This window comes from Pleurodeles waltl, chromosome 6 (genome assembly GCF_031143425.1).
Source record: "Pleurodeles waltl isolate 20211129_DDA chromosome 6, aPleWal1.hap1.20221129, whole genome shotgun sequence".
NCBI classification, from domain to species: Eukaryota; Metazoa; Chordata; class Amphibia; order Caudata; family Salamandridae; genus Pleurodeles; species Pleurodeles waltl.
In genome coordinates this window covers 216,122,286-216,141,770 of record NC_090445.1, presented here as the reverse complement: position 1 = coordinate 216,141,770, position 19,485 = coordinate 216,122,286, and the positions used below count along the sequence as shown (strand labels likewise).

Sequence of the window (19,485 nt, the reverse complement as noted above, 5' to 3'; positions counted from 1 at the left end):
CCAATATGTGTCTGAAGCAAAGCAGTTCTATGACAAAACTGTGAAGACAAGGAAATAGTCCGGGTTTCCCAATTCACATACGGATTATGTCTTATGAACCACGGAATTCCTAAAATGATGGTATGGTTGGGGGATGATATGAGATCAAAGGAGATGTGTTCTTGATGGTTACCAAATTGTAAACTTAATGTCAGGGTGGTAGTATCGACTGGACCAGAGGATATTAAGGATCCATCCACTGTGTGCACTTGTTCTGGAATTTCTTTGGGTCGTGTTGGAATTTGTTGAGTAGTAGCCCAAGTCTTATCCATTTATGGCATGTCGTGGCATTGTCCTTAAATGAACTGATGGAAGGTATAGCCGATGATCCCGTCCCCTCCCTTCCTACAGAGGACGGGAAGTGGCGTTTCCCGATGGCCTTCGAGGACGCACGGGGCAGGTACGAAGCATGTGGCCAGCAGCACCACAGTACAGGCACAATCCTTTCTTACGTCTGTCTTCCCGCTCGCTAACGGAAAGTGGGCCTCGAGTGGTATCCACTTGCATAGGTTCTCCCTCTATGTCTCTAGCAGGAGGGTGAGGTTCCTCGGAACGATGCAGATAAACCCGTGAAGTGCTTGGCTGGGAAGATCCTCTGCTCTTTCTCTTCTCCAATCGTCGTTCTTGGCGACGGTATTCGATGGAAAGTGCTTGATCCATCAGGCCACGAAGATCTTCAACTCGGGTGGAGTGTACTAACTCATCTTTTATTTCTTCTTTAAGACCTCTGCGAAATAAAGTCACCAGAGTTCGTTCCACCCAGGTGGTCTCCGCCGCTAGCTGTCGAAAGCGAGTAATATATTGAAGGACATCTTGTGAGCCTTGTTGGATGTCACATAAGGCTTCTTCCGCAGAGGCCTCCAATCCTGAACGACTAAACATTTGTTTAAACCGATTCACGAAGGCGGAATAGTCCGACAATACCGGGTCGTTGGATGATACCAGCGGGGTTGCCCAGGCCACAGCAGGACCGGATAACGCACTGATAAGATATCCCACCTTTGTCCTGTCATGGGAGAATTGGGTAGGTCGGAAGGCAAAATACACAGTAAATGCATCAAGTAATTCACACAGTTTAGTTGGTTCACCGGAGAAACGCGGAGTAGAGGCGGAGACAGTCGGAACATCACCACTGCGGAAAGCCAAAGCCTGTCGTAACGCAGCATTCTCATTGCGTAATTGTTGCAGTTCCTGAGCCTGTTGCTGAATAGTTGCCAGAAGAGATTGATCAGGATCTGCAGCAGCCGCCACTGTATCATCCATGGTGTTAGAGGACGTCGTAAGAATTTGGCGCTGCAATCTGTCACGACTCACGTGCTGCTTACGCCTGGAATCCGCAGATCGAGTGGCGTGGGTCTTGAATGTTCGGCTTTGGCCCAGATAGGGGCGACTGTTTCTGGTAGCCTTGGTGCTGTAGGCTATGGAAACGCCAAGAACAGACCGTGCCCTTCAGAAATAGCGCCAGAGGGAAAAAAACCCTGAAAAGGGGAAAAAACCTCCAAACAGATAGATTTCTGAAACAGGAACAAAAGAACAGGAATCAACAGAGGCAAAATACAGGAAATACACTGAATCGACGAGAACCAGCACAGAAAGGCAAAGAAACAAGAGCGAAGACACCATCCAAACAGAAAATGTTGCAGCGCAAGGAGAGAAAGAATCACAGTCCTTAAATACCAACAAACAGGAAGCGACCGACAGGAAGTACAAAGACACCATCTTAGATAGGGAAAAGATACATAGAATAGAATGAACTATGAACCGTAGAGAGCAGGGAACAAGGAATGTTGGGAAAAGAAGGGAGATATGGGAAGGGAGAAAAAACATAAAGGAAGGCACAACCAGATAGCCAGGGAAAAGCAAAGAAGAAAAGAAAAGAACAGGTGAGTGGGGGGGGTTCAGAACAGCCTGTACGCGTGGTGCAGAAAAGGAAAATGAGGCCCCATGCCAATTCTGGGGCCTCAGAGAATGCAGAGTAATCTGGGGGCGCGGCGCGTCTTGTGGCCGCGTTCCGCGTCCCGAGCTGAATGTTCTGCTCGAGACGCACACGGCGGCGCGACAAAATCAAGATAACAAGAGCCAACAAAACTGTGCATTAAAATAAAATAAGCAATCTTACCATAACCCATAATAAATTCCTCTCAAAAATGACTCTCCACCAACCAAATAATCCCCCCTTGTTACATGAATCATTTTACACTCACTCTCTCCCACAAAGTTAGCCTTACAACCTTTAAAAGGTTCACGACGCACCATACACATTTCACCTCTTCTTGCTTCATTCTCAATCTAGGGTGTAGATTCGGTAATCTGAATTCTTCCCCCTCCTTAATTTGTGCTCTCATAGCCTTTTCATTTCTCCAGCCCCCACAACCTTTACTCTTCTCTCATTACATTCTTTAGTAAATTAATGTTCTTCTTCTGTCAACCCACACACATACCCCCTGTTTAAGTTTTAGTTTAATGCTTCATTTGTGCAATCATTTTTAAAAATGTATCATGTTTAATATAATTTTTAGATTCTTTATCCTGTGAGATAGACAAATCTTTCAACAATACATTGAAATCCAACATGTAAAGAGAAACAAAATCATTAATATTAACTATTCTAACAAACATTGTATACAATCTATATGAAATTCGAAGCTGGGTATTTGTGACACCGTCACTGGCAGAAGAAGGAAGAAAAGTGCAAATAGAGCAATTCCTTTCCTCCGTAATGTTAGAATATTCCTGTCTCATTTTAGACTAAATGTTATCTTAAAATCAACTGACTAACCTTTCCCTATGTTTAAATGTGTTCTGTTGAATTTCATTATGTACTGTAGTAAAGTCAACTCTTGTGGAGACAAGAGACATGTTTCATTTCATTATTTACTGTAGTTAATTCAACTCTTGTGGAGACATATCCCACTGGAGATAGTAAGCACAACAACAGGCCAAATAAGGGCCACTGTCCTATAGGATTTAGATTTCGCCAGACAAAATACCCTTCACCCCTGCGCCGGAGTAGCCCATCCACCAATATCAGGCCCAAAGACTGTTAGTATTACTAATGAAACAATTGAACCAAAGATTTTGCAGCATTTTCTGTACTCCATTTTTTTATTGAGACTAAAAATTGAATGTTTGACTGAAAAAATCCAAAGTTACCAAATTTTTCCCTTAAAAAATAACAGATTTATTTTCTCTCCTTATTTCTTTCAAAATAATAATCAAAGCAAGCTGCAAAATAGTCTTTTTTTTAAATGTTCATTCATTCCATGCTCTTAGTAATTTTCTTCAGTTATTTCAACTGGAAGGTTTTATCGTAACACTCTTTTAAAAAACAATTCAAGCTGGTTCTTCTTCTTCTTCTGACTTACTGTCAAACTCACTTTTGAAACTGTATTGGCAACAATTTATTAGAGTATAGATCCCAGACTTTGATTTTTCTTCTGACTCTGTAGCTTTTTATACCCATTCAGGTGATGCATACGTTCTATTTGGTATTCTCCTTCAAGCTGGTATTTTAGCAACAAGTTATTCATTACCACTATTTTTCAAGCCTAGTTCAATTACTATCGAACTTTTATTGACTGACTTTAATCTCTCGTGTTTCTCTGGTTTACAGTGCTTACTTTTGCAGGTACCTTTCAATTATTTCTTTCCTTCTGCGTTCTCTCTTTCACTTGCTTCTCTACTCACTGATGTATTTGAACCCTGCTCAATCTTTTTTTTTAAATCTTTTCATTCAAATTTCAGCAAAAACAGATAAAAAAGTAGTTATCCCCAATTGTGAGTGGCATGTGAGTAAACATATACAAGTCATATATCAATCATCATACAAAGCTTTGCATAATCTGATTAGGATCAACACAAATTATCACAACTCAAAGCACTATTCTCCATCACCTGATCCCTGTATTCTGGCTCATGGTCCAGGCCGTACCCACTCTCTGCTGACTCCCATCTCCCCCATAAATTTCACACTCTCTCGTCCCTCACTTCTGCCCAGGGGTCCCAGATCTTTTTAAACTTGTGTGGACATTCCCCCGCTTGGTACACCAATTTCTCTGCCCCATACACCAGTTCATGTTCTGTTCCCACTCCCACATGGTAGGCAAAGCCTCCACCCTCAATCCCCCCCAGTATTTCAGTATATCCCTACGGGCCACCTTCAGGGTGACGTTACAAAAAAGCAGTGCATATCGGTTGAAAAGGACTGTTCACTCCAGATGCCAAATGAGACTCACTGGGGCATAAGTCGCACCTCGCAACCCAGGAACACAGTTATTTGTGTGCCAAACTGCTCCCATTAGGCCCCAATCTTCGGGCATCCCCATAGGGTGTGCAGCAGGGTTCCCCCTCATCTGACAACTCCATAGAAAGTACTGGTCGGCCACTCGCCCCATGCGGAACAGTTGGGCCAATGTGTAGTATGGCTTATGGAGGCTCTTTAATTGGATCAAGCGGAATCCCGTCCTGATTGTGACCTCGTTCGGGTACCTGCATGCCAATCCCTAGTCATCGTCCTTGAGTCTCCCCAGATCCCTTTCCTACTTTTCTCTAAGAGGTTCAGGAGGTGGAAGACTGTTGTTCAGTAGTGTGGAGCAGATCTGGGATACCACATGTTTTGTCAGCGGTGCACCTAACACTCTCTACTTCAGCAGAGTTTCTTCCTCTGTGCCACCCAGAGGGCCTTGTACTTCCTCAAAATATATTGCATCTACTGGTACCTGAGGATCTGACTCTTCATCAGCTCATATTCAAATTGTAAGTCCCTCCTTCCATACGTCTCCCAATTTTGAGATGCCCAAAAGGTCCCACTTTCTGTGTCCCTCCACTTCCCGCAAGCCACTCAAGAGGGCCACGTCCCAGAGCAGGGTCTCCAGTGCCAGTATGCCTCGCCAACCTAATGTATGCATTGCCCTCTTCCAACTATTGACCACCGGACTCGTAGTGTAGGGGAGGGGGTAGCCACCTTCCTCCATAAAGGTGTCAGAGGTAACCCTCCAGTGCCATAGCAGTCCAGTCTGCTCTTAGAGACAGTTCCTGCTGGGACGAAAACATCCAGTCATTGACCATCAGCAAATGTGGGACCCAGTAATAGAGTTGAAGATTTAGGAGGACTGCCAAATTATGCAACGGCTGTAGCTCTGGACCCTTGCCACTGGGCCTTTGTATAGTAAACCAACCCAGATAAAAAAATATGGTTCAAAGCCCATCGTGTCAAGTATTGCTATCATGTATGGCCTCTCTAGAGATTCAAAAGTCTTCTCAGCATCTAAGGCCAAGAGAACTCCCGGCTCATGGAGTTTCTCAATGCGCGCTAGGCAGCCCATCAGTCACCATAAATTGTGCCTTGTGGCCAGGTAGGGCATAAACCCAGTCTGGTCTGGCGCGACCAAAGAATCTATCACCTGTGTGAAGGGGTTGGCCAGGATTTTAGCTAAGACTTTTGTTTCAACATTGATCAGCGAGATTGATCTGTAGGTGGCACAGTCTTCTGTGGGTTTTCTGTCCTTGTGGATCAGGATGATTGTCTCGTCTCTAAGATCATGTGGCAAAGTACCCATCTCCTTGGAAAACATATTCAGCAAATGGTTGCACTATTTTAGACATCAACCCTTTAAAAAATTCTTTGGGGAATCCATTAAGTTCAGGTGTCTTGCCATTGTGTAATTGGGACATCGCTTCTGCTACTTCCCACTCTGTGATCTCATTGTCCAGCAACTCCACCGGCTCAAAGTTAAGTTGTGAGGTCGGCAGATCTCTAATGAAGAAGTTGAGATTTCTTCAGTCAGTTGTGGCGCAGACCCTGTATTACTCTTCTAAATGTGTTGCAAACGCCTGTGCGATTTCCCGAGGGGTCTCTCTTAACCCGAGTCCCTCTGTTCTGATCCCCAGACCTCTCGCTTTCCCTCCTCTTTCTTGACCAGCCACGCTAGTAGTTTGCCTGCCTTATTACCCATCTCATATAATTTGTCCAGAGTGGCTCAGAATTGGGCTCTCGCCTCTACACACCAGAGCCTTGTAATCCCTCCTCACCACTTCTTTTCTATGGGCCATGTCATTGGATGGAGCGGCTACATAATCAGATTCCCATTATGTCAATCTCTCCTCTAGTTTTCTGCATTCTGACTCTCCTTTTTTCGCTTGTTACTTGCACAATTAGTTGGCCTCTCATGACTGTATTATACGCTTCCCACAGGTCTATTGAGTCAATGGTGTCCTTATTTTCCGCAAAGTACTGATCCATGGCAGTGATCATTGCCTGTTTGATGTCCCTGTCCCTCCGTTTCCATGCTTCTAGGCTCTACATCCATGCCCGACCCAGTAATTCCATATGGACCACCAGGGTTAAAGGTGAGTGATCAGATATACCCCGGGGGAGAAAATCTGTGTGAGAGAATCTGCCCATCTGGTGGTTGGGCATCAGCAAGTAGTCCAGTCAAGATAAAGCGCGGAGAGAGCTGGCTGCAAATGAGTATTGGCATAGTCCTCAGTGCGTCACTCGCCATAGGTCGACCGGTCCCATGGCCTCCACAAAGGTGGCTAATCATGTGTCGGGTTTCGGCTTTTCACTGGTTGTCATCACTCTTTTCAGGTCCCCTTGCAGGGTTAGGTTAAGATTGCCCCCGATAATAGTCAGTGCACCTGGGGTACCCGCCTGCCAAGGATCCCTGATGTTTCTGCCCTAATGATTGTAAGCCCTGATGCAAGTACCATGACCCCAGCATCATGTTCTCACTGCAGCACCTACAGTGTATTGCAGCTTCGACCCTATTCTCCTCAACCCATGTACGGAGAACCTCCAGTGGTAGGGACCTATGGGCCAGGATTCCCACCCCGGGATCCCTTTCTGAAGCCTGCATGCGCCAATGCAAATTTCCCTTCTATCCAAGAATTTACAGCTATTTCCCAACAGAAGAGTCTACTGCAGCATGACTTTGTTCAGGCATTGTGGAGCACATATCTCTGCAGCACCCCCCACTTCAATTCATCCCCAGGCCATTGACATTCCAGGAAAGTATCTTCAGGGTCAGCCCCCGGCCCGAGTCTGTTTCAACCCCACTCCCCATTTGGTATCCAGTCACCTGCATTGATCTCCCATCCCGTCAGTTTGGCACCCACCTTGCAGCTCACATGCCCTCAATCAAACATACACCCCTCCCGAAACACCCCTGCACCCAATCACCTCGCCCTGCGGGCTCACAACTACCCTCCTCTTCAATGTCCGGGATGCCTGTCACCCCAACATTATAATTAGAATGTGAAGTGAAACATGTCTCTAGATGTAAGTCGAAAGTGCACTTTGTGAAAAGGGGGGCGCGCCCCCCGGCTAGCCAGTTAGATCCACCTGTGTGTCCCCACAGGCTTGATTTCGTGGGTCCGACTGAAATTGCCCTGTGATCCCATGGATCCCTCTACCCTCGTCCCAACCATTTGGCCATCATTAGGGGCACTAATTAGGGTCACTTCCGACTTGTCCCATCACCAAGTTCACCTATCTGCAGGAAACCCACAGTGTTGTCTTCCGAACCCTCAGATGAGTGTGCCAGTTCAGTCCATTTGTTGGTCCTGGGCACCGAGCAGGTCAGTTGCAGTTCTGCCACTATGTTTGCCCTTTCCATTCCTGTCCGGTCTTTCTTCAGAGCTGTCCTCAGGCGGCGGCATGACTTGAGTTTGGGTCTGGGTTCCCGCCAGTACTTGGCTTTGAGTTCCCTGTCCATTCAGCGATGTTGAAACCCTTGCTCTCTAGCCAAGTCCAGCCTTCTGCTGTCAAACCAAAAAAATGGGTTCGTTTTTGGTCTACCACCATCAGTTTGGTGGAAAAGAGCAGCGCGTATTTCAGATTCAGGGCCTGCAGTTGTTGTTTCACAGTCACAAAGGTCTCTCTCTGAAGTTGGACCGCTTGAGTGTAGTCAGAGTAGATATTTGCTGACCTCCTCTTCAACTTGCCAGGGGCCATGTATGTGGGCCCGTTGGAGGATGTCATCCTTATCTCGGTAGTTGAGAAGTTGAACTATCACTGCTCTCTGCGCCACCCTGAACCCTTTAGGCCCTCCCCACCATAAATAGCTTAGAGGTCTTGCCTTCCATGACCTTGATTAGGAGCCAGTTTTCTCTTTAAAGTTCCATACTCGGGTCCTTGATCCACTCCGGGAGGCCTACTACGCCATTATTTCAGCTGGATCCGTCCTCCATATTTTCCATTCTCTCTTTCAACCGCCCTATTTCTTGCCTCAGAGATTTCAACTGCTTCTCATGGTCCGCTGTCATGGGCTGCATTGGGCCACTGTGGACTCTGCTTTCCACACTTTGTCCACCAATTTGCTGTGATCTGGGCATAGGAGGCCCAGATCTAGGACTACCACATCGATCTTGACCTCCATTGCCACCTTGGTTTCCGTAATGGCCTCCAATATTGCTGTCGTGTGCGCCTCCAGCCCTGCACCCGCTGAGGGCCAGTCCGCCTCCAGTTCAGTTGCTTTGCCTTGCTTCAACTCCGGCAGCTGGGTTGGTTGTGCCTGTTTAGTGCGCACCACGGCATGCTCGGTCATCTTAGATGAACCCCCCAGGTATGCAGTCACCGCCGTTAGAGACTCAGGGTCTGCTTGTAACTAGGATCCACCACCTCCCCCGAGAGAAGTCAGCCACACACTGCCTCAGAACCCCCCCAAACCTCAGTAGGGCTGACTCCTCAGTCTACCGGGAAGGAGCCACCCAGGCTGCCACATAACCTAGCCCCCCAGAATCAGCTGCTTCCCCCAACTAGCACGAGCGTCCCTGGATCACCATAGTCTTTAGTACTGCAGAGGATGGCGTTTCAGTCACCACCACCACACTGCATGCCTTCCTTCATCAGGAGATGGTCTCTGGATCCAGGGGCCCAGCCATGACCTGCAGTCCACAGATGCTTCATTTCTCCTGTATGTGGTGGGAGGATGACTCCATGTCACCCTCCAAGTGGCCCTGGGCTCCCCTGTACAAGAAAGCGCCCGCTTGGCCCAGTTACCAGATGTTGCATCATCCAGGGCTCCCACTGGTCGTTTCTCAGCATCCCTGTGCTTCCAGAGGGCCAGACTACGTGATGCACCTGCAGAGCCGACAGCCGATCTACCCTTTGCTTACGGCCTTTGTCAGCTTGAACTGGAGGGCGACCTGGATTCTTGCTGGGCATGCTCTGGCCAAGGTAAGGGCAGCCCTTTGCGGTAGCCACAGTGCTGCTGACAATGGTACGTCAAAGGCAGTCTGTGCCCTCCAGAAGGAGTCCCAGAGGAAAAAAACCTCTATGACAGGAACTCCTTGGTACAGAAGAAAAAGACATGTGAAAAAATATCAGACTTTCAGGTCAAGAAAAATAACTGGAAGAAAGCTGGAACAAACAGGAATAAAGACTGGAATCAGAAGAAAACAACCGGAGCGTGATCACCACCAAAGGAAGTGTTGCAGCTCACGGAGAACAAGAAACTAACTCCTTAAATACCTCTGAACAGGAAGTGACATTCAGGAAAACGCAAGAATGCCAGATTGGGAAAAGACTATAGAATGAGATAGATGAGGATGTAATATGAGAAAGGGAACCAGATGCATGCAGGGAAGAAGACAAGAAGAAAGGCATGCTGGGAGAAAAAGAGAATATGGCCCCACTAGAGAAAAGGAAAGGAAAAAAAAAGAAAAATGAAGAAGAAGAAAATAGCCCAAAAAAGGCAAGACACCAGGTAAGTGATGGATGTGGGGGGTGCATACTCCTAATGCCGAGCCTGCGCCGTACCCCGAACATGGCGAGGCCCGATGCCCAATTCTGGGCCTGGACGATTTGCGGCGGGAAAAAGGGCCACAGCGAGCCCTGCGGCTGGGAAAACAGACTGTGGCTCCAACCGCGGCCCGAGCCTGTTTCCCTGCCCGGGCCGCGGAGTCCCTCTGCACAACAGTACATCCCCCCCAGATCCCCGGGTTTGTCGGGATAAAGACGGAAAAAATTACAGACTAAAAGAGGAGCGTGAACAGAAGAGGCATCTTCCCAAGAACATTCGCTAAGAGGATAATCCTTCCAGTGGATGAGAAATTGGAGACGGTTTTGGAATATGCGAGAATCACATCTTTCCTGAACCTCATTCTCAGGTACATCATCTACCAACAGAGGAGGGGGACAGGTTAATTGTCTATGAAAAGGATCAGGCATATAGAGTTTCAGCTGAAACACGTGAAACACAGGATGTATTTTCTAAGTTCGAGGTAGACGAAGACAAAATGATACCGGATTGATTTTTTGAAGAATCAGGATGGGTCTGTAATAACGGTGTTTGAACTTGTTTTGTGACAGACGGACGGGCAGAAATTTGGAAGAAAGACAGACCTTGTCTCTGACTTGATAAGGTGGGGCATCAGCCATCTTTTTCATTTGTTGTTTGGTAGATAGAAGATTGCAATGTATAATACATTGGATATTAATTAGTCGTCGAGTAAATGAGGTGATTGCAGTAAGTGTAGAGGATTCTTTTATGATAGGATTTGGAATGAAAGCCATAAGAGCAAAAAAAAGGAGTGAGTTTTGAGGCACTATGTACTTTGTTGTTATATGAGAACTCAGCAATTGGTAAGTACATAGACCAGTTACTTTGAGTAGCATTGCCAAAACAGTGTAAATATCGTTCAAGTCCTTGGTTCAGGCGTTCTGTTTGTCCATTTGTTTGTGGATGATAGCCAGATGATAAGGCCACATCGATGTGAAGGATTTAGCAAAAATATTTCCAAAAGCGTTAAATATATTGCAGGCCATGGTCTGAAATAATGACTTGAGGGATACCATAAACACGAAAGAGCTCCTGTTTAAAGATTTAACTCAATTCTTTTGCAGTGGGTAGTTTCTTTAATGCAGTAAAATGAGCCATCTTAGTAAATGAATCAGCGGTCACCATTATAACTCAATATCCTGCTGAGGGGGGTAAGGAACACATGAAATCGGTTGATACTCAATGCCAAGGGGCTGGTGGAAAGGGTAAAGCTTGTAGTAGTCATGCTGGTTTGGTATGGGGTATTTTAGTTTGAGCACAGATGGTACAAGAAACCACATCACTCTGGGTATCTTTCTTTAGCATAGGCCACCAAGAGGATCAAAGGAGTAGTTCATGTGTGGCTTTGATACTGCAATGACCGGCAACAGGGAAATCGTGACACATTTGTATTGCTTTCGTTTGGACTGTTTTTGAAGGGAGGAACAATGCATCTTTATGATAGTAATGTCCCTTAACCTTGTGTAGTTTTAGACGTAAGATTTTCATTTCAAGCTCAGAGAGGATTGAATACCCAGCCCATACTTTATCAAGAAAGGACTGTACTAGTTAATTAATTCTATCTGGTTTAATGAGGTTTTGTGTAGGAGGATCAATACTTTCAGGATGCTGTTGTGACAAGGCATCTGCCAAAATATTTTGAGAACCAGGTATATAGGTTATATAGATGTCAAATTGACTAAAGAAGAAAGCCCATCAGGCTTGGTAACTGTTCCAACATTGGAAGTTTCGTAGACACTGTAAATTTCGATGGTCTGTTCTTACTTCAAATGTTTGCCCTGAACCCATAAGGAATTGTCTCCACTCTTTACAGGCTGTCTTTAGAGCGAGAAATTCTCATTCCAAAACTGAGTAATTATGCTCTGAATCAGATAGTACACGAGACAGATAAAAAATCAGATGTTCTAATCCATCATCACTTTGCCTTTGTAGTAATGTGGCCCCTATTGCTCTCTCTGAAGCATCAGTGACTACTATAAATTGCTTTGTGGTATCAGGGTGCCGTAATATAGGAGCTTGTGTGAAGGCACGTTTAAGTTTTGAAATGCGGATTCAGCAACTTCTGCCCAAACAAAGCCGTTCCGTAAATTCTCTTTTTTAAGAGTTCGTGTGATTTGGCTGGTTTGTTGGGCGAAATCTGCGATGAATTGATGATAGAAATTGGCCAATCCTAAAAAACACTGGGTTTCTTTGATAGAAGAGGGGGATGGCCAGTTTAGGTTGGCTTGAACCTTGTCTGGGCCCATAGAAATACCAACTGTAGTAATATGATACCCTAAATATTTTACCTCAGTCTTGTCGAATTCAGATTTTTTTGGGTTTACAAAATAGTTGGTGTTGCCGGAGTTTTTCCAGAACTTGAAGTACATGCATGGTATGATGTTGCGGATAACTGTAATATATTAGGATATCATCTAGGTATGTAACTACTGTTTGATTTAAAAGGTTGGAAAACACTGAATCCATAAACCTTTGGAAAACAGAGGAAGCGTTGGTTAGACCAAAGGGCATTACACAATATTCGTAATGACCAAAAGGGGTGCGAAATGCAGTTTTCCATTCATCACCTTCCCTTATTTGTAGAAGATGGTAGGCTCCCCTAAGATCTAACTTAGTAAATTTCTTTGCTCCTCTTACTGCTTCCAGAATATCAAGGGGCAGAGGATACCGGTCCTTTATGGTGATCTTATTAAGTCCACGAAAGTCTATACAGGGGTGTAGATTTATCATCTTCTTCGGCACAAAAAAGAGGGGAGCCCCAGCCGGTGAAGAAGAGGCTGCAATCAGGCCACTCTGTAAAGTATCTTCTTCTCAGGTTCAGTAAGTGAGTACGTTCTCCAAAAGGGTACAACAGCATCCGATTCTAAGGGAATGGCACAGTCATATTCTCTATGTGGAGGTGGATTTTTGGGTTTCTGAAACACATCTGCATATTCCAGATAATGACTGGGTACTCCTTGGATAGAGTGTATGGAACAACCTACTTCTTGTGGTGTTAATAGCATTAATAGCATTCTCTTTGGTGACCAGTACGTTCCTGATGAAAAGCAGTGGTGTTGACAAAACTGTGAAGAGAGTGAAATATTTCTGGTTTCCCAATTGATATAAGGATTATGCTGTGTGAACCAGGGTATTCCTAGAAGGATTTTATGATTAGGTGAGGAGATCAGATCGAAAGAAACATTTCCTGATGTTTTCCAAATGTGAACAAAAGGTAGGAGTAGTGTTGATGATAGGACCAGAAGCTAAAAGGGATCCATCAACTGTATGAACCTGTTCTGGAATGTCCTTAGGTATTCGAGGAATTTTTTGTTCCATAGCCCATGTCTCATCAAGACATATTCTACTAGCTCCACAGTCTAATAAGGCCATGTCTTATCTAGGTGACTGGTTGACACCTGTTCGGTATAAGTCAATAAGGACGCTTAATGAAGGACTACACGCCAATTATGAATACAATTTAGCTTTACTAGAATTTTAGGTGAATATATGTATTTAGCACATCAACAATAGTAGAATAAGAATAGCAATGAAAAGCATCTATTTATATATGAGTACACTACAACGAGCATCCATGCATATATACATAAGCAAAGAATTCATTGACAGATATAAGCTTTGATTAACTGTATACCAAAATGCATCACACTACGATGTTCAGGAAGCAAAATATAAACGAGTTGAATACTTCAGATAAGCTTTGATTTACTACACACCAAAATGCATGTTTCAATTATGCAGCAGGCTCACACTACGATGTTCAGAAAGCAAAATATAAACAAGCTGAATAGTTCAGATTAGCTTTGATTAACTGCATACCAAAATGCATTTTTCAATTACTGCAGCAAGCTCATACTACGATGTTCAGAAAGCAAAATATAAACAAGCTGAATACTTCAGATTATAAACACAGTGCAAGCATAATAATCAATCATAATAATAGAGCAGAGAAACAAAGGCCTTTCATCCCTGTGTGGAACTTAACTTAGTCTGCGAAATGCTGGGAAGCCCTTTACCGCCTGCTTGGACCTCTCTCTTCCTCAAGCATCACGGTCTCTGAACAGCAAAACAGGGAGGCAGCTCTGGGCCATGGCAGCTTTCACAACCCCATCTGCAAGCTTCAAATCCCTCACCCGCACTTCAGCTTGGATTCTATCTCTTTCTGGCATTTTCTAGTTATGTTATCAGCACTTGGCTGCTCTGCCCTTCCCCAGCCTTTGTTTTCATTCCATCTTCTCCATGTACTCTCGTTCTCAAGGTTGAGACGGAGTCTTCTACACAAACAAGCTTGAAAATAATATCATGAACTTTTCCATGTTGTTCGGGGGTTTCAGCAGGCATCACGCTCATCTACACTGCTCAAGCTAATTAACCCTTCGCGTCACAATGTCTTCTGCACCTTTCCCTATACTGATCAGGCCAACACCCTCTCTTCCTGACCGTCAGGTAACTGCAATGTAATAGGTAAAAGAAAGAGGGACGTTGTTTCTTCTTTGGAAGAACAAATAGACGGTATCTTAGAGAATCCCGTCCCCTCCCTTCTCACAGAGGACGGGAGCTGGCGTTTCCCGAAGACTTCGCAGGACAAACTGGGCATGTACGGATCAAATGACCAGAAGCACCACAATAAAGACACAGGGGGTCATTGCCAGGGCCAACGACCGCGGGAGCACCGCCAACAGGCTGGCGGTGCTCCCATGGGCATTCTGACCGCGGCGGTACAGCCGCGGTCAGAAACGGAAAACCGGCGGTGTCCCGCTGGTTTTCCGCTGCCCTGGGGAATCCTCCATGGCGGCGCTGGGGATTCCGACCCCCTTACCGCCAGCCTGGTTCTGGCGGTTTTGACCGCCAGAACGTGGCTGGCGGTAACGGGTGTCGTGAGGCCCCTGGGGGCCCCTGCAGTGCCCATACCAATGGCATGGGCACTGCAGGGGCCCCCTAACAGGGCCCCACTAAGATTTTCAGTGTCTGCATAGCAGACACTGAAAATCGCGACGGGTGCAACTGCACCCGTCGCACCCTTCCCACTCCGCCGGCTCCATTCGGAGCCGGCTTCCTCGTGGGAAGGGGTTTCCCGCTGGGCGGGCGGGCGGCCTTCTGGCGGTCGCCCGCCCGCCCAGCGGGAAACTCAGAATAACCGCGGCGGTCTTCTGACCGCGCAGCGGTATTCTGACCGCGCAGCGGTATTCTGGCGGTTCCCGTTTGGCTGGCGGCGCCCGCCGCCAGCCAAACTCAGAATGACCCCCACAGTCCTTTTCACCATCTGGTTTCACGCTCACTAGCAGTTAAGGGACCACGAGCTGTGTCTATTTGTATAGGTTTCTCCTTGGTAGTTCCTCTAAACTCAGGTCGGGTCTCTTCGGAACAGTGAATGATGGTGCGTGAGGTCCCTGAATGAGGTGGTCCACGATTCTTTCTCTTCTCCAGCCCGAAGACCTCTATGAAAAAGGGTAACAAGAGTACGTTCTACCCAAGTAGTTTCTGCTGCCAGTCGTCTGAAGCGTGTGATATATTGTAAGACGTCCTGGTTACCCTGCTGGATGTCACATAAGGCTTCCTCAGCGGAGGAATCAAGTCCAGGGCGTTCAAACATTTGCTTAAAGGCTGTAACAAAGGTTCTGCTCTTCAGGCCTCCGCTATCACAGTCTTGCAGACCCCCCAGGCTCTATGTATTGGCTGGTCAGTGGGCCGGCACCATTTTGTGCTGAATCTCGGCCACTCGTCTGGGCATTACAGGTCCCAGAGCAGAGTCTCCCGGGATAGGTCAGGCTGTCCACTCCTCACATCGACTGGTCCATCAGCTGAGGACATAGTCTGCTCAACTCCCTTGTCACCAGGAACCAGGATCTATGTCTCAGTGAAGGATGCCGCTGCAGAGTTTCAGCAGCTCGCGTCCAGTGTCATCTCCGGCAAGCCACGTACATCAATCCAGCTCATTCTTGACTGTATGATTAACTGTGAACTGCTTTCTTCTTCTGGGGCTCCTTGTAACTCGAATTTTCAACTGTAGTCTATAATTGTTTGGAACAGAGGCTACTTCTTCTTGCTGCCACTCATGCCTTTGACTTTGACACTGCAACAGCTCTTCACTGTGTTCACTGCTTTGAAACTGGACAATATCACCACATGTAGCGGTATCAGGTTTTTCAATCTCATTGCTCTGCTCATGATTACCTCATAAGATGATAGAGCAATCTTTTTGTCAGGGGTACATCTGATGCTCTTTAAACTAGAAGAAGAATGTCCGACCACTTTAAACCAGTTGAAGCACAGACTTTGGCCAATATGTTCTTGAGAGTTTTATTCATCTTCTCAACCACTCCAGAATATTGAGGACAATAGCTACAATGGAACCTCTGGTTAATTTGAAAAGCAGTACAAATTATTTGCAAAACCTCATTTTTTAAATGGGAGCCACAGTCTGTCTCAGTAGGAGCTGGCAAGCAGAAATGTGGCATCAAGCCACATCAAGACAAAACAGAAGTTTTTCAACTGTAAAGCTATCTGATCTCCAAGTAGGGTATGCCTCGACTCATTCAGAAAACAAGCAGACAATGACCAAGATATATTTTAAGCCATTGAGAACTGCTATCTCTACAAAGCCTGCCTAGCCTTTTGTAAATGGGCATTCTGATTTGCCAATATGATTCATCACAGTCAATGTTTTCTTTCCATGATTATTTCTTTTTCCCTGATTATTTCTCTGACAAGTGTAAAAAAATATTAATAATCATTTTTGATGCACAAAATAGAAACCCAAAAAACAATTTAAGAGTGTCTGAACTCCAAAAGTTGGTAGTACTTTCAGATTTTCCTTAGTAACTCTTATTTGTACTGTTTTATCCTCAGTTGTGTAAACAAAGAAACTTAGGGCTTGATTACGAGTTGGGCGATTGAACTGCCACAACTCCAATATGGCAGTGGTGAGGCTGCCATCAATGCAGCGGCCTCACCACCGTCGTATTACGATGTTTCCACCGGGCTGACTGGCGGAAACGTCATATTGCAACATTTCCGCCAGTCAGCCTGGTGGCAACAGTGTGGCGGCATTGGCCTCAGCTCCCTTAGGGAGCGGAGACTAATGCCATTGCACACAGCACCCTCAGAATGCGCACTGTATGCCTCGGAGTGCGCATTCCGAGGGTGCTGGCATCTGTACCCCTGCACCAGTGATTAAATTGTACTTGTTGTTTCCGGTGCAGAGCACCTGCACTTATTTTTGAGGGCTGGCACTTTTGTTTCTGCTTCAAGCATTTACTGCAAGCAAAAGCCTTATATGGGAAAGACGGAGGTAGAAAATAACGAAAAAGCTTCACAAAGGGAGAAAACAGAAAGCTGCAAGAGTGAGCTGAAGGGGCAGGGAGTGGCTGTAAATGTAATAAAGAGGCCAGAGATGGCTTCAGGTTTACGCTGCCTCAGTATTCCATGTTCGAACAGTTGCAGCAGCCGCATGTTTAAGAGGAGGGCTTAGGGCACCAGCGCATTTTATTTTTACATAGTTGTGGGCAGTGCAAGGGCCCCTCTGTGGCCCCCAGCACTGCCTTTCTGCCAGCCTTTTCATGGCAGGGACTCCGCCATGAAAAGGCTGGTGGAAAGCAAAGATGTGATCAGCATGGTGGTGCCGAACTCCCTGATCCCGGCAGAGGTGGCGGTCTCATGGTGGTCCAACTGCCAGGATTGTAATCTGGCAGTGGGACCGCCACTGCGACTTTGGCGGTACATGGACCGCCAAAGTCGTAATAAGGCTCTTAGTTTCTCTAAAACCTAGAATTGACTTAACATTTGTATTTATTGCATCCTGTTTAATCATTTACCACTATAGATATACTCGCACACACATATACACACACACACACACACACACACAAACACACATACACACACAGAGGAATTGGTATAAATGTCTCAAAGACACATATTTTAGTGTATTTGTAGAATGTCCAGCCAAATAGGAGCATCATACTAAAGTGTGTGGTTAAGGTGAGGTGGAAACATCTGTTGGGAAGTATTTAATCCTCCTTGTAAGCTGGTGACAGCTCTAGGGCCGGGGAAGTTGTCCTCATTTGAGACCAAGAGCCATTATTACATCTTGAATACTTGGGGGGTTATTCTAACTTTGGAGGAGTGTTAATCCGTCCCAAAAGTGACGGTAAAGTGACGGATATACCACCAGCCGTATTACGAGTTCCATAGGATATAATGGACTCGTAATACGGCTGGTGGTAAATCCGTCACTTTTCCGTCACTTTTGGGACGGATTAACACCTCCTCCAAAGTTAGAATAACCCCCTTGGTGTTTAAACAGACTATTGGAAACAGAAATTTTGTGGGATGAAATATTGTGTCAAGAATATTGAGAACAAAAATATTGTGAAGTTAAGTTTCTATAGGTAAGCAAAGTTTGAGCATATATAACTTCACATATATGTACCTTGATGATATATACAACTTGATGACATGTAGATGTGGAGTTAAGTCACTTACCTTCTTGATATTTTGGTCCTTGATATTTTTGCCACAATATTATGTCCGCACGCTATTTCTATTTCCGATATTCTGTCAGTAATCCTGAATACTTGAGGCTCCTATGTGGGCCTGGAGTTACACTGTGCTACTAATGTAGTGCTGCTTTGGCATGCCATGGATGCTATTATGGATCTGTACCAACACATGCAGGTGGGAATGGATAGTAACATCAGTCGAGGTTGTGATTATTTATGTAGCTCAGCCTTTACATCCATGGATAAGTTTGCCACCTCACGCACAGCAGGAATGTTGGTAAGCAATGAGACAGACACCTGGAAGTTCTCATTTCTAAAAAGTCTCCTGCAGTGCAATATCAGCTGCTCAGTATCAAGAGATGTTGAAGGATTACTTTTCATTTTTTAACTGGTATTAACGATCATCAGAGCATGAGGTCCTGAATTATTCTCTTTACTGTGAAAGCATAATGATTTAGGGTCTGATTTAGATTTTGGTGGTAACGGTCCCACCATCTGTTTTCCAACTGAAATCCTGACTGCTGCCATGATAGTCCGCTTGTCAAAACCTTTAACCAGAATAATCAGTAACACATCACAACGCACAACATCTCGTAATGCATTATGTATTGTATTATAAGGATTTTGTATGGCGATAACATGTATTTCAAGCTTATGGACTTTTGTTATGTATTGTGTCCTGCACCCCATATAACATTGACTTTTGGTGTAAACTTTACTTTTTCAGTTAATAAATATATATTAACTTTTAACGGAGCCCTTGGATGCAGACCATTTTGTCATTTTTTAGCACTGCAGATAAAGGTCTGCCTATGATCAGGTCTATGGTGCTCATTTTATCCATCTCATAGATATGAAATGCTAAGCTGCCCCTGGTGGATTTAGAGTAAGGTGTTGGTTTGCCAGGGCAGTGATGGGACATACTCCACTACCCTGACTGAAGACAAACTGTATTACATTCCATGGGATTTAGATTTCAGCAGATGTGCTATATACGTCACCGTTGTGACGGAGTAACCCCTCCACCAGGTTCTAAATTAGGCCTTATATCTAGCAGGTTAATATACTGGCAGCTATACCCGCAGGTAAGTTAGTTAGAATTGACCATACAGAATGCAACCAAGAAAAATCTCTTTTGTGTAGTTTATATTAATGTATATGTT

General features: G+C 45.3%; 1 protein-coding gene across 2 annotated transcripts in view; it reads left to right on the top strand.

The window, feature by feature from the left end:
- The window catches only part of ITGA2B (integrin subunit alpha 2b), a 327,605-nt gene that overhangs the window by 113,293 nt on the left and 194,827 nt on the right, over nt 1–19,485 (top strand). The gene's annotated exons all lie outside the window — the stretch shown is intronic.